The sequence below is a fragment of the Macaca fascicularis genome, chromosome Y (genome assembly GCF_037993035.2).
Source record: "Macaca fascicularis isolate 582-1 chromosome Y, T2T-MFA8v1.1".
Lineage (NCBI taxonomy): Eukaryota > Metazoa > Chordata > Mammalia > Primates > Cercopithecidae > Macaca > Macaca fascicularis.
Genome location: NC_132903.1, coordinates 4,922,784 through 4,936,650, shown reverse-complemented (window position 1 = coordinate 4,936,650; position 13,867 = coordinate 4,922,784). Strand labels below are relative to the sequence as shown.

At 39.6% G+C, this 13,867-nt stretch overlaps 1 long non-coding RNA gene across 1 annotated transcript in view; it reads right to left on the bottom strand.

Annotated features, from left to right (window-relative positions):
- Window positions 1-3,809: 3,809 nt before the first annotated feature.
- LOC141409516 (uncharacterized) overlaps window positions 3,810-13,867 on the bottom strand; it is a 57,603-nt gene continuing 47,545 nt past the window's right edge. The window contains exon 3 of the long non-coding RNA XR_012430488.1: window positions 3,810-5,254. This is a non-coding gene — a long non-coding RNA (uncharacterized lncRNA). The remainder of the gene's footprint in view (window positions 5,255-13,867) is intronic.

Here is a 13,867-nt window from a genome sequence, read left to right as displayed (position 1 = left end):
TGGCTTTTCGCCCGTTCAGCTTGCAGCTGCCCTTGTAGCTACACCGTTTCTGCAGATTCTGCAATTCCATTTTCCCTCACCCAGCTGCTGTAGAAAATCATTTCTTTTCTCCCGATGTCGCCTGATGATAAAGGAGTGCCACTACCTTCTTGTGGCCTTTTCTCCCAAGGGCTTTCCTCAGAAACAGTTAGGCCTCACTGAAACAATTCCCTAAAGGAGACGGATGAATGCAAACTTGGAAATGTCTGGAGAAGTTTTCCAATGCGGTAGCAAGCAGCCTTCCACTGCATGGAGACCTGATAGGCAGGTGGGAACAGAGAGGAAGAGAAAGAGAGGTGACCTACTTAAAGGAAAAAAGTTCCCATAATTGGACTTGACCTGCCAACTGTTCAGGAAACCTACAGAGAATGGCAACAGAAGGGTGGTTCAGATACAAGGAAATGCAAACCAAGGGAGTATTTTTAAAAGTTGCATGACTGGCCACGTGAATGAATCCTTTTGTGCTAGAGTTTTGTCATCTGTAAAACGGGTTCATTGCAGTACCTGCCTCACAGATTGGGAGGATTAAATGCTTTGGAGTGCATGACAATTAGTAAGCTCATTGCATCCTAGCATTAGGATGGAAGGTTGGGGACAAAATAATAAAATAACTGTTTACTGTTTAGAATAAATTAAAATTTTAGATGTCTTGATATTATGATTTGTCTTATAAAGTACCAATAAAAATCAGGTCTTTTGTTAGTTTTACAGTGAATAAAATATAAGAGTTCCTATTGGTTGATGCCTTCTAAAAGTCAGGCATTGAGAGTTTTACATTTTTTCTTTTTCATTTCATTTCTACTGCCTCTCTGTAAGGAGAGGCTTACAGATGACTAAACTGAGGCCTGAAGAACCATTATTTAGGTAACAGAGTTATGAGTTATGGCTTTCCATAACAAACTACTGAGATAACCCTGTTATGTATACCAAAGGGCACATAACAGTTACCAGCTTTATTTCCCTATTCTGCGCCTAAGAATTACCAGGAATATTGTAAGAAGAGGAGGCTGTTTTGCTTTCCACAATGTCTGGGGGTAGCAGTTGCTCAATAAACAGTTCTCACACTTCATTAAATTGACTTAAGTGAGGGAGCTAGTTTGGACTCTAATCAGCTTATTTTCTTCTGCAGATAATTAAATCCATTTAGTATTACTATTCTAGATTTTAGAGAAAATTCTTGCCCCAAGGAAAATAACATAAGTCAGTTAGAATATGCTGGACATAACCACCATTAAGAGAGGAATTCTCAATCCCAATTTGGAAGACAGGCATAGATAGTGCAAAAGTCCCTTAGTAACTCTAGGTTGCATGGTGCATTCCAGACTGAGGGCTCTCCAATGTAAGGTGAATAAAAAACACTGCCCTGACATCCTTCCTCATCTCATTGGCCACAATGGCTACTGAAATCTAAGTTCATGAAAATAAAATGTTATTTTTAACCTATTTAATTTTTTGCAGATAACTTACCAGAAGAACATAAGAAGAAAGAGGAGGAGGAACAGAAGAACAGCAACAAAGCTAAGCTTGCAACCCTTGCTTGGTTAAGCCCAGAGTTCTTCATCTGGATTTCGTTGGATTTTAAAGGCTCCTACCATCTGCCCCACCTGCCTACACCCCAGACTCCCCTGTGGCCCCTGCAGTACCCATCTGCTCATCCTGTTCTCCCTCACAGTGGAATCCTCCTTCCACTGATGGGAATCTAAATTCCCTTAAAGGCAAAGACCAAGGACAGGCACACAGTAGCTTATGCCTGTAATCCCAGCATTTTGGGAGGCCAAGGTGGATGGATCACCTGAGGTCAGAAGTTCAAGACCAGCCTGGCCAACATGGTGAAACCCCATCTCTACTAAAAATACAAAAATCAGCCAGGCATGGTGACACGTGCCTATAATCCCAGCTACTCAGGAAGCTGAGGTAGGAGAATTGGCTTGAACCTGGGAGGCAGAGGTTGCAGTGAGCCAAGATCATGCCACTGTACACCAGTCTGGGTAACAGAGTGAGTGTCTGTCCCAAAAAACAAAACAAAAGACGCAGCCCAAGGCTGAGTGTACTAGCTCACTCCTATAATCCCAGCACTTTGAGAGGTTGAGGAGGGAAGATTCCTTGAGTTCAGGAACTCGATGTATTGACCTGTAGTCCCATCCACTCAGGTAGCTGAGGGGAACTGATCACTTGAGCTTAAGGGGTGGAGGCTACAGTGAGCTGTGGTCAGGCTGCTGCACTCCAGCCTGGGCTACAGAGCAAGACCCTATCTCAAGGAAAAGACACACACACACACACACACACACACACACACACACACACACACGACACAGCCCAGTTTCCCCTATTAGTGATAGAGAAGGGAAAGAAGAAAGAAGAGAAATGATATTTAGTGGATTAGCTATATCTTGTACTCTCTGTTAAGCCCTTTTGTATAATACCTTATTCAATTCTCACTCTGTTAGAACCCACCTATATTAGTGCCTATATTGAAATTAGTATTTATAGTAGTGGATACAATATCCTTATTTTTACTGCTAAAAGAAACAGGCTGGGAAAATTTTAAACAATTTGCTAGAAACCAAACTCTCAGATCTATCTGCCAAGCACTTTCATTGAGGCCCATAATCTGCCTTACCTTTATCTGAAATACATCTTTCTCTAGGATTCTTTTGGTGGACCCAAATTTTACAAAATGTGATGGTACAGAAGGCAACCCCTGCAAATGTGAGAAAAGCGAGCAGAGGATAACAACAAAGAGGAGTGAAAGAATACCTTCTAGAGTGCTCAGTGCTAAGTGCAGATTGCCCTGCTGCTAATTGTCCTGTTTGCTTTATTGATCCAATGGAAATTTTAGAGCCTAAAGAAATGCAGAAGGGGATCTCATTCAACCCAGTTTCCCTGCTGTGCCTTGAATTTTCCTCTACAACATCCCCTCTAAGTAGTTACTCAGCCTCCACATAGTCAGGGAACAATATGGGAGCAGAGAATCTTTGAGTTATGCAGGGAGCAATGAATAGCTTAGCTTGTCAGGCATTTACCTGACGTGAGAGAGAGTGACAAGATATAATGCTGGGAAACTGTCAGGGGCCAAGTTGTAGAATAATAATAAAAACCATGTCCGTAACCACAGAAGTAATAACAGCAAGCACTTTCTGAGTGTTTTCCATACACTGGGGAGCTTTCTGTGTACTATTTCCCAAATCCTCACGCAATCTTATGACAGTGGCACCATTAGTTTCTTCATTTTGGAGATGAGGGAATCCTAGAGTGATTACAGAAATTTCCCAGGAACACATCACACAAAAGCCAAAAACAGCATTTGGATTCAGACCGGGTGGCTCAGAAGTTGCCTCATTTAAACACTAAACTTCTCTAGAATCCTAATGTTTTGGAAAACTTTGATCTGTAGACCAAATAAGGGTAAAGTTATGTTCTGTCTCAATAAGCTGTCTGGCTATTTCCTCATGAAAACATTTAAATATAGATATTGTAATCATATATCATCTACATTAAAAATTTGCCTATCCCAATTTTCAAACTCTTTCACTGCAGAAATTCACTCTGCTCATCTTCCTACATGGCCAATGCACAAGAAATAACAGAAATTGTGTATCTGGAACATTGGTAATTTTCCTAAGCTTCTCACTACTTCAATTTTTAAAAGAAATTATCCATATTATGGTGGTTAAAAATATTTCTAGGTTCAATATCATATTGAAAGGGGAGCCATTATGTACTCCCAATGACAAACCTTTTACTCTATAGTCAAGCAGAATTATCATTAGCAAGTAACAAGTGTTTTTATATTTTAATGTGCCTCTTCTGTCGGTGTCAAAGCTTTTATATAAAATATAGTATTCAGATCATCAGCAAGAGGTGGTTAATGGCTCTATGGTAAGGAAAACAAAGTGTAGGTAATGGACCACTGGGTCACATCTGAGGGGAAAACCCAGATAGGCCAAGATCAACCTCCTTGGCTGACCCTCATGATTTGGCCTATCCTGGACTGGCTTCACAGGTGCACAGTCAAGCAGCAGCACTGGGTCACATGCTTAGAAGGACCCAGTACTTGCCTTAATATTCTGCTGCCACCATTTTGAAATTCTTGATAAATTTTGAACGATGGGCCCCATTTTTGCACTGTGTTTCCCAAGTTCTGAAGCCAGCCCTCCCCCTTTTAGATTCTCATTCTCTTAGCACCTCCAGTACCACTATTTTTTCCTGGAACCAAAAATGGGCCCATACTCACATGTCCCCTCCTTTGCCTATAATGAATGATCTCTTAGGTCATGTCCACCAATACTTTCCATATGAGAGAATTTCCTGTTACTCTTGGTTCACTTGAGAATGTGAGGGCAATGTAGAAAAAAAAATTTCATTAAGAAACTAGAGGAAACCAAATTTTAAAGCACAAAACAGTGGGTTTCTTAGTCATGCTAGAGCCTAAACACAACTTCACTTGACTGGCACAACGAAGAGGCTACAGAGTCTTGGTTCTTTTACCCAACTCCAGCCTACTTTGCAGGAGGTATGGATACTGGACCAAAGTTCTCACATCAAGCTTTCCCAGTAGAGGCAGTGGCATCAATGCTTGCATTACGGGAATTCTTCATTCCTCCTTTGATTTTCTCTCTAGTTGAGGGCTAATCTTTTTGACCTGGTGCTGGACCACACTCATACATAGCAAACAACCCCAGGAAATCTTTGACCTCCAAGAGAGAGGAACTTTTCAGCATCACCTCCAGTGGTTCCTTGTTGGAGTTCTTATACTGTCTTGTCCTAATTTTGCAGTTAATTTGGCCAGCTTTCCTGCAATTTTTCAAAGCTCTTTGACATTAACCCCTTCCTAGTGCTAGTGGATCAGTCTGAGTGTGTGCATAGGATGATCCAGACCATTCACCTTCTACAAAACTTGTGTCTGAGTCTAGTTGTCCCCAGAGCTGGTATCCTGGAGCAGTCACTAAATATTTCTAGGGACTGTGAGAGGAGCATATACCAGTTCTCTTCTTTTCCTTTCTTCCAGGTTATTTTTTCCTATCTGAGGGATGTCTACAGCTTAGCTAACTAGCTCGTCATAATTTACTGATATGTACGAAGGCCAGTGACAGAGCAAGCCTGTATCAGCATCTCCAATGGCTTTTTTAGTTCTCTCTGATGCTGGCACTTGCAGAACGCTTCCCAGGGGAAGAAGGTCATGCCATAGTACTTCATCCTTGTATTTACTTTACACCTAAGATAGAAAAAAAATAGGCACAATTTCTACCAAGCAATAAGGATAATGCCAGCGATTTCACCCTTAAGTACATACCCAAAATAACTGAAAGCAAATATTCAGATATACTTGTATACTTCATCATAGCAGCATTATTGATGACAGCCCAAAACTGGAAATAACCCAAATGTCCATCAATGTATGAACGGATAAATAGGATTAATATATCTATATTATGGAATATTATTCAGTCACAAAAAGGAATGAAGTTCTGGCTGGGTGTGGTGACTCATGCCTATAATCCCAGGACTTTGGGAGGCTTGATGTGGGTGGATTACCTGAGGTCACTCAGGAGTTCAAGACGAGCCTGGCCAACATGGTGAAACCCTGTCTCTAATAAAATTACAAAAATTAGCTGGGCATTGTGGTGGGTGCCTGTAATCCCATGTGAAAACTACTAGGGAGGCTGAGGTGGAGAATTGGAACCTGAGAGGTGGAGGTTGCCATGAGCCAAGATATTGCACCACTGCACTCCAGCTGGGTGACAGAGCATGACTCCGTCTTAAAAAAAGAATTTCTAACACATCCTACAACAAATATGACTCTCACATATGTTATACTAGTGAAAGTAGGCAGACACAAAAGATCACATATTGTGTGACTCAGTTTTCATAAAACTACAAGAAAAATTAAATCTACAAGAAATTAGATTAGTGGTTGTCAGAGGGTTGGAGGAAGGAGGAATGGAGAGTGATTGCTTGATGGGTTGGAGTTCCTTTTGGTGATAAAAATGGAACTAGATAGAAATGGTAGTTACACAATACTGTGAATGTACTAAATGACACTAAATTGTTCATTTTGAAATGGTGGAACTTTATTTTACATGAATTTCTTTTCAAAGAAGAATGGAAGGAAAATGAACATTTAAAAAAAAAATTTCTCATTACCCAGACTTTGATTATGGGGAGACAGGAGGAGGGCAGGGGTGCAGTGAGATTCAGGTGATCTTATCTCTTTTTGTGTCATGGCCCTTTTACCATAGAAGATGACATAGTGATACTGGAATTGTTCTTCATGCTAAGCAAACAATAACACACCTGGTTTTGTTGTAGTAGTTGCAGTGATGGTGATGGTGGTGGGTGGTGTATTTTGTTAGTTTTTGTCGTCCAAGAATTGATTTCTCAGATTTGCTTGACTTAAAAACACCTAAATTTACTCATTTATGAAAGTGGCTTCTCCAGCATGTGTATGTATATATTTTTTACTACTTACATTACTTGTTACAAAGCCTAGACATACGGTTGGACATCAAGCTTTCTATTTTTTAATCTAGACACGGACACAATGTTAGTTTAAGTCAGGATGAAACATTTTAGTGTCTGAATTTTATATTTTGCCATCTGTGATTATGTTTGCATGAATGCCTTACTTTTGTAGCTAGAACACTGTGTTTGGTTTTGTGTAATGAAATATTTGGCTGACCTTTGTCTCTAGCTCCTGGGAAGTAGTTTCTAAACACTTGGAATTTCATAAGTGATTGGCGTGTCTTTGTTATTCATAGCGGGCCCCCTGGACCAGGCCTGATTGTTTATAATACTGAGATGGCTTACACTGGACAGTTTATGCTAATTAGATGATTCAGGATAGGGACTGGCTGATTAGAGGGTTAGGGCTTTGAGCTGTAAGATACAAACCCAACCTCTGGAAGGGACAAGGGGAGCTGGAGATTTAAACATATGGCCAATGATTTCATCAATCATAGCTGTGTGAGTCCTCAATAAAATCTTGGTACTCCAAAGCTCAGGTGAGCCTCCTTGGTTGACATTACTCCTTGAGTATTGGCACGCTTTCATGTTGGGAGGATAGCACATCTCTAAAGATGACAGAAGTGTTGCACCTCGAACTCCATCAGACTTCACCTTGTGAATTACTTCTTTGGGCTGATTCTGCTCTATGTCCTTTTACTACAATAAAACTGTAAATGTAAGCATTGCACTGTCTTGAGTTTCTATGTCATTTTAGCAAACTGATGAACTCCAGTGTAGTTATGGGAACATTCCAATTTTTAGCCAGTTGGTTAGAAGACAGAGACAACCCTTGGGATGCTTTAACGAAGGACTGGTATCTGAAGTGATCACAGTCTTCTGGAGGACTGGCCTTAAATTATAAAGTTTAGCTTAACTCTGGGTAGATTACAGAATGAAAATGTGGGAAAAAGTACTCTCTTTTACTAAAACTGTGTAAACCATTCCAAGCCCCCAACCATCTGAACGGACTCTTCCTCTCAGCCAAGGGCATTCCGAAACTAACCTGAAAACTAATTCAGGCCATGATGAGAAGGAAGGGCCAAACATGCCTCATTATACGGCCTTTCCTTTTGAAACTCAGGAAAAGGTGACTAGCATTTATCATCAACATGGACCTTAAGTCTGATAAGAAAAATTTACAATCTATTTGCTCTGAAGCCTGCTATCCAGGGACTCAACTGAATTAAAAAATTTTGGTCTCCACAGTCCTTTATTGTAATGCAAGTATTTTCTTTCTATTGATTCGATGTCTTTAAATAATAACTCTCTCAGTCAATTGCTAATCAGAATATATTTAAAACAGCTGGGTACAGTGGCTCATGTCTATAATCTCAGCACTTTGAGAGTGTGAGGCAGATGAACTGCTTGAGACCAGCATGGACAACAGGCAAGTCCCTATTGCTAGGGGAGACAGAGAGAAGGAGAGAGAGAGAGGAGAGAAAAGAGAGGAGAGAGAAGAGAGACAGAGACAGGGAAGGAGGGAAGGGAAGGGAGGAAGGGAGAAAGGGTGGGAGGGGAAAGAAGGAAGGGAGGAAGGGAGGGAGGGAAGGAAGGAAGGAAGGAAAAAGAAAGAAAGAGATAAAGAAAGAAGAAAGGAGAAAGAGAGAGAAAGAGAGAAGAAAGAAAGAAAGAAAGAAAGAAAGAAAGAAAGAAAGAAAGAGAGAGAAAGAAAGAAAGAAAAGAGAGAAAGTGAGGAAGAGAGGAAGGAAGGAAGGAGAGAGAAAGACGAAAGAGAGAAAAATTTTAAAATCTACCTAGGAACTGGAAGACCCTGCTTCAAGTTGGCCCACCTTTCAAGATCAAACTACTGTATATCTTATACATATTGATTGATATCTCATATCTCCCTAAAACATAAAAAAGCAGGCTTTACACCAACCACCTTGGGCACATATCATCTGGATCTTGTAAGGCCATGTCACAGGTGTGTCATTAACTTGGGCAAAATAAACTTTCTAAACTGATAGAGATCTGTCTCAGATAAATCTTTGGTTTCACAATTGGTAACCACAAAGGGATTCTGTTTGACTGGAGGCTCCCCTGATATTTGACAAACCTTCTATGGCTGTTTGGTACCAGCTTGAGCTACCCTTATGACTCAAATGAGTAGGACAATTTTCTGAGGCCTGAAAATACCTCACCTCTGGAGAATCTCTGATCTCACAAAATTTGGTCAAGATCATTTTGCTGTACAACTCCTTTTCTGGAGTTTTACTTATTTCCAAAAAGGAAGGCAAGTTTTCCTGCTTCCACCACTGTAGAGAGTGGGAACCCACTATCTGGAATTTTAGATAACTTTTAACAAGGAAGACAAGTGTGAGTTTTGTTTTATTTTATTTCACTTTAAGTTCTGGGATACATGTGCTTAACGTGCCAGTTTGTTACATAGGTATACAGGTGCCATGGTGGTTTGCTGCACCTATCAACCTGTCATCTAAGTTTTAAGCTGAATATGCATTAGGTATTTGTCATAATGCTCTCCCTCCTCTTTCCCTCCACCCCCCAACAGGCCCCAGTGTGTGATGTTCCTCTCGCTGTGTTCATGCATTCTCATTGTTCAACTCCCACTTACAGGTAAGAGCATGCAGTGTTTGGTTTTCTGTTCCAGTGGAAGTTTGCTGAGGATGATAGCTTCCAGCATCATCCATGTCCCTGAAATGGACATGAACTCATTCTTTTTTTATGGCTGCATAGTATTCTATGGTTGTGTATATGCCACATTTTCTTTATACAGTCTTTATATGGGCATTTGGGTTGGTTCCAAGTCTATTCTACTGTAAATAATGTTGCAGTAAACATATGTGTGCATGTTTCCTTATAGATGAATTATTTATAATTCTTTGGGTATATACCCTGTAATAGGAATGCTGGGTCAAATGGTATTTCTGGTTCTAGATCCTTGAGGAATCGCCACACTGTCTTTTACAATGGTTGAACTAATTTACACTCCCACCAACAGTGTAAAAGCATTTGTATTTCTGCACATCCTCTCCAGCAGCTGTTGTTTCCACACTTTTTAATGATCACCATTCTAACTGGTGCAAGATGGTATCTCATTATGGTTTTGATTTGCATTTCTCCAATGGCTTACAATGACTTTTTTCATATGTTTGTTAGTGGCATATGTCTTCTTTTGAGAAGGATCTGTTCATATCCCTTTCCCACTTTTTTTTTTTTTTTTTTTTTTTTTTTTTTGAGACGGAGTCTCGCTCTGTCACCCAGGCTGGAGTGCAGTGGCCGGATCTCAGCTCACTGCAAGCTCCGCCTCCCGGGTTCACGCCATTCTCCTGCCTCAGCCTCCTGAGTAGCTGGGACTACAGGCGCCCGCCACCGCGCCCGGCTAGTTTTTTGTATTTTTTAGTAGAGACGGGGTTTCACCGTGTTAGCCAGGATGGTCTCGATCTCCTGACCTCGTGATCCACCCGTCTTGGCCTCCCAAAGTGCTGGGATTACAGGCTTGAGCCACTGCGCCCGGCCCCCTTTCCCACTTTTTAATGAAGTTGTGTTTTTATTTTCTTATAAATTTGTTTAAGTTCCTTGTAGATTCTAGATATTAGACTTTTGTCAGATGAATAGATTGTAAAAATTTTCTCCCATTCTGTAGGTTGCCTGTTCACTCTGACAATAGTTTCTTTTGTTAACAAGAAGCTCTTCAGCTTAAATAGATCCCATCAATTGATTTTGGCTTTTGTTGCAATTGCTTTTGGTGTTTCAGTCATGAAATCTTTGCCCATGCCTATTGCCTCAGTTTTCTTCTAGAGATTTTATGGCTTTAGGTTTATATTTAAGTCTTTAATTAATCTTGAGTTAATGTCTGTACAAAGTGTTAGAAAAGGGCCCAGTTTGTTTTCTGCACACAGCTAGCCAGTTTTTCCAGTACCATTTATTAAACAGGAAATTCTTTCCCCTTTGCTTATTTTTCTCAGGTTTGTTGAAGATCACTTGGTTGTAGATGTGTGGTGTTATTTTTGAGGCCTCTGTTCTGTTCCATTGGTCTGTATATCTGTTATGGTACAAGTAACATGATGTTCTGGTTGCTGTAGACTTGTAGTATAGCTTGATGTCACGTAACGTGATGCCTCCAGCTTTGTTCTTTCTGCTTAGGATTGTCTTAGCAATACTGGCTCTTTTTTCATTCCATATGAAACTTAAAGTACTTTCTTCTAGTTCTGTGAAGAAAGCTAATGATACCTTGATGGGAATAGCACTGAATCTATAAATTACTTTGGACAGAAAGGCCATCTTGATGATATTCATTCTTCCTATCTGTGATCATGGAATTTTTTTTCCCGTGTTTGTGTCCTCTCCACTGCAGTTCTCCTTGAAGAGGTTTTTCACGTCCCTTGTAAGTTGTATTCCTAGGTATTTTATCCTTTTTGTGGCAATTGTAAATGGCAGTTCACTCACTATTTAACTGTCTGTTTGTCTATTATTAGTGTGTAGAAATGCTTGTGATTTTTGCACATTTTGTATTTTGAGACTGCTGAAGTTGCTTATCAGCTTAAGGAGTTTGGGGGCTGAGACTATGGGGTTTTCTAAATATCGAATCATGTCATCTGCAAACAGAGGTGATTTGACTTCCTCTCTTCCTATTTGAATATCTTTATTTGTTCATCTTGCCTGATTGTTCTGGCCAGAGTGTCCAATACTATGTTGAATAGGAGTGGTGAGAGAGGGCATCCTTGTCTTGTGCCACTTTTCAATTCCAGCTTTTGCCCATTCAGTATATTGGCTTTCAGTTTGTCATAAATAGCGCTTATTATTTTGAGATATAGTCTATCAATACCTAGTTTTTGAATGAAGGGCTGTTGAATTTTGTCAAAGTCCTTTTCTGCATGTATGAGATAATCATGTGGTTTTTATCTTTGGTTCTGTTTATGTGATGGATTACAGTTATTGATTTATGTATGTTGACCTAGGCTTGCATCTTAGGGATGAAGCTGACTTGATGGTGGTGGATAAGCTTTTTGATGTGTTGCTGGATTCAGTTTGCCAGTATTTTATTAAGGATTTTCGCATTGATGTTCATCAGAGTTATTGGCCTGGAATTTTGTTTTCTTGTGCCTCTGCCAGGTTTTGGAATTGCTAGGCTCATAAAATTAGTTAGAGAGGATTCCCTCTTTTTCTATTTTTTTGGGAATAGCTTCAGAAAGAATGGTACCAGCTCCTCTTTGTACCTCTGGTAGAATTCAGTCCTGTAAATCCATCTTGTGCTGGACTTGTTTGGTTGGTGGGCTATAATTAATGCCTCAGTGTCAGAACCTCTTATTGGATTATTGAGGGATTCGACTTCTTGATGGTTTAGTCTTGGAAGGATGTATGTGTCCAGGAATTCATCCATTTCTTCCAGATTTTCTAGTTTATTTGCCTAGAGGTGTTTATAGTATTATCCGATGGTAGTTTTTGTTTCTGTGGGATCAGTGGTGATATCCCCTTTATCATTTTTTCTTGTGTCTATTTGATTCTTCTCCTTTTATTTATTAGTCTGGCTAGCAGTCTATCTATTTTGTTAATGTCTTCAAAAAAACAGCTCCTAGACTCACAGAATTTTAAATGGTTTTCCATGTCTCTATTGCCTTCAGTTCTGCTCTGATCTTAGTTATTTCTTGTCTTCTTTTAGCTTTTGAATTTGTTTGCTCTTGTTTCTCTAGTTATTTTAATTGGGATGTTACAGTGTCAATTTAGTGCTATAAACTTCTCTCTAAATGCTGCTTTAGCTGTGTTCCAGAGATACTGGTATGTTGTCTCTTTGTTCTCATTGATTTCAGAGAACTTCGTTAATTCTGCCTTAATTTCATTATTTAACAAATAGTCATTCAGGAACAGGTTATTCTGTTTTCAAGTAGTTGTACAGTTTTGAGTGAGTTTCTTAATCCTGAGTTCTAATTTGATTGTACTGTGGTCTGAGAGACAGTTTGTTACGATTTCCATTATTTTGCATTTGCTGAGGAGTATTTTACTTCCATTTATGTGGTCCATTTTAGAATAAGTGTTAAAGTGGTGCTGAGAAGAATGTATATTCTGCTGATTTGGGGTGGAGAGTTCTGTAGATGTCTATTAGGTTCATTTGGTCCAGAGCTGAGTTCAAGTCCTAATTATTCTTGTTAATTTTCTGTCTTGTTGATCTGAATAATTGACAGTGGGGTACTAAAGTCTTCCACTATTATTGTGTGGCAGTGTAAGTCTCTTTGTAGGTCTCTAAGAACTTGTCTTATGAATCTGGGTGCTCCTGTATTCGGAGCATATATATTTAGGATAATTAGCTCTTGCTGCATTGATCCCCTTACAGTTGTGTAATGCCATTCCTTGTCTTTTTTCATCTTTGTTGGTTTAAAGTCTGTTTGCAGTGACTGGTACTGGTTTTTCCTTTTCGCACTTAGTGCTTCCTTCAAGAGCTCTTGTAGGGCAGACCTGGTGGTGACAAAATCCCTCAGCATTTGCTTGTCTGGAAAGGATTTTATTTCTCTTTCACTTACGAAGCTTAGTTTGGCTGGATATAAAATTCTGGGTTTAAAATTCTTTTCTTTAAGAATGGTGAATATTGGCCCCACTGTCTTCTGATTTGTATGGTCTATGCAGAAGATCTGTTGTTAGTCTGATAAACTTCACTTCGTATGTAGCCTAACGTTTCTTTCTGGTTGCCTTTTCCTTTTTTTTTTTTTTTTTTTTTTACCTTGCAGAATGTGACAATTACGTGTCTTGAGGTTGGTGTTCTTGAGAGGTATCTTAGTGGTATTCTCTGTATTTCCTGAATGTTAATGTTGACCTGTCTTGCTGGGTTGGCGAAGTTCTCCTGGATAATATCCTGAAAAGTGTTTTTTAACCTGGTTCCATTCTCCCTGTCACTTTCAGGGACCCCAATCAATCATATGTTTGGTCTTTTCACATAGCCTCATATTTCTTTTGTTTGTCTCTTTTAATTTGTTTTATCTAATCTTGTCTTCATGCTTTCTTTCACTGAACTGATCTTCAATCTCTGATATGCTTTTTTCTACTTGATGGATTCTGTTATTCATACTTTTATTTGCTTCACCATGTCCTCATGCTCTGTTTTTCAGCTCTCTTGAGTCATTTATGTTTTTCTCTAAACCGGTTATTGTAGTTAGCAGTTCCTGTAACCTTTCGTCAAGGTTCTTACTTCTTTGCATTGGTTTAGAACATGCTTCTTTAGCTCAGAGGAGTTTGTTATTACCCATTCTCTGAAGTCTACTTCTGTCAAATCATCAAACTCTTTCTCTTTTTAGTTTTGTTCCTTTGCTGGAGAGGAGTTGCAAACATTTGGAGGAGAAAAGGCATTCTGATTTTTGGAAATTTCATCATTTTT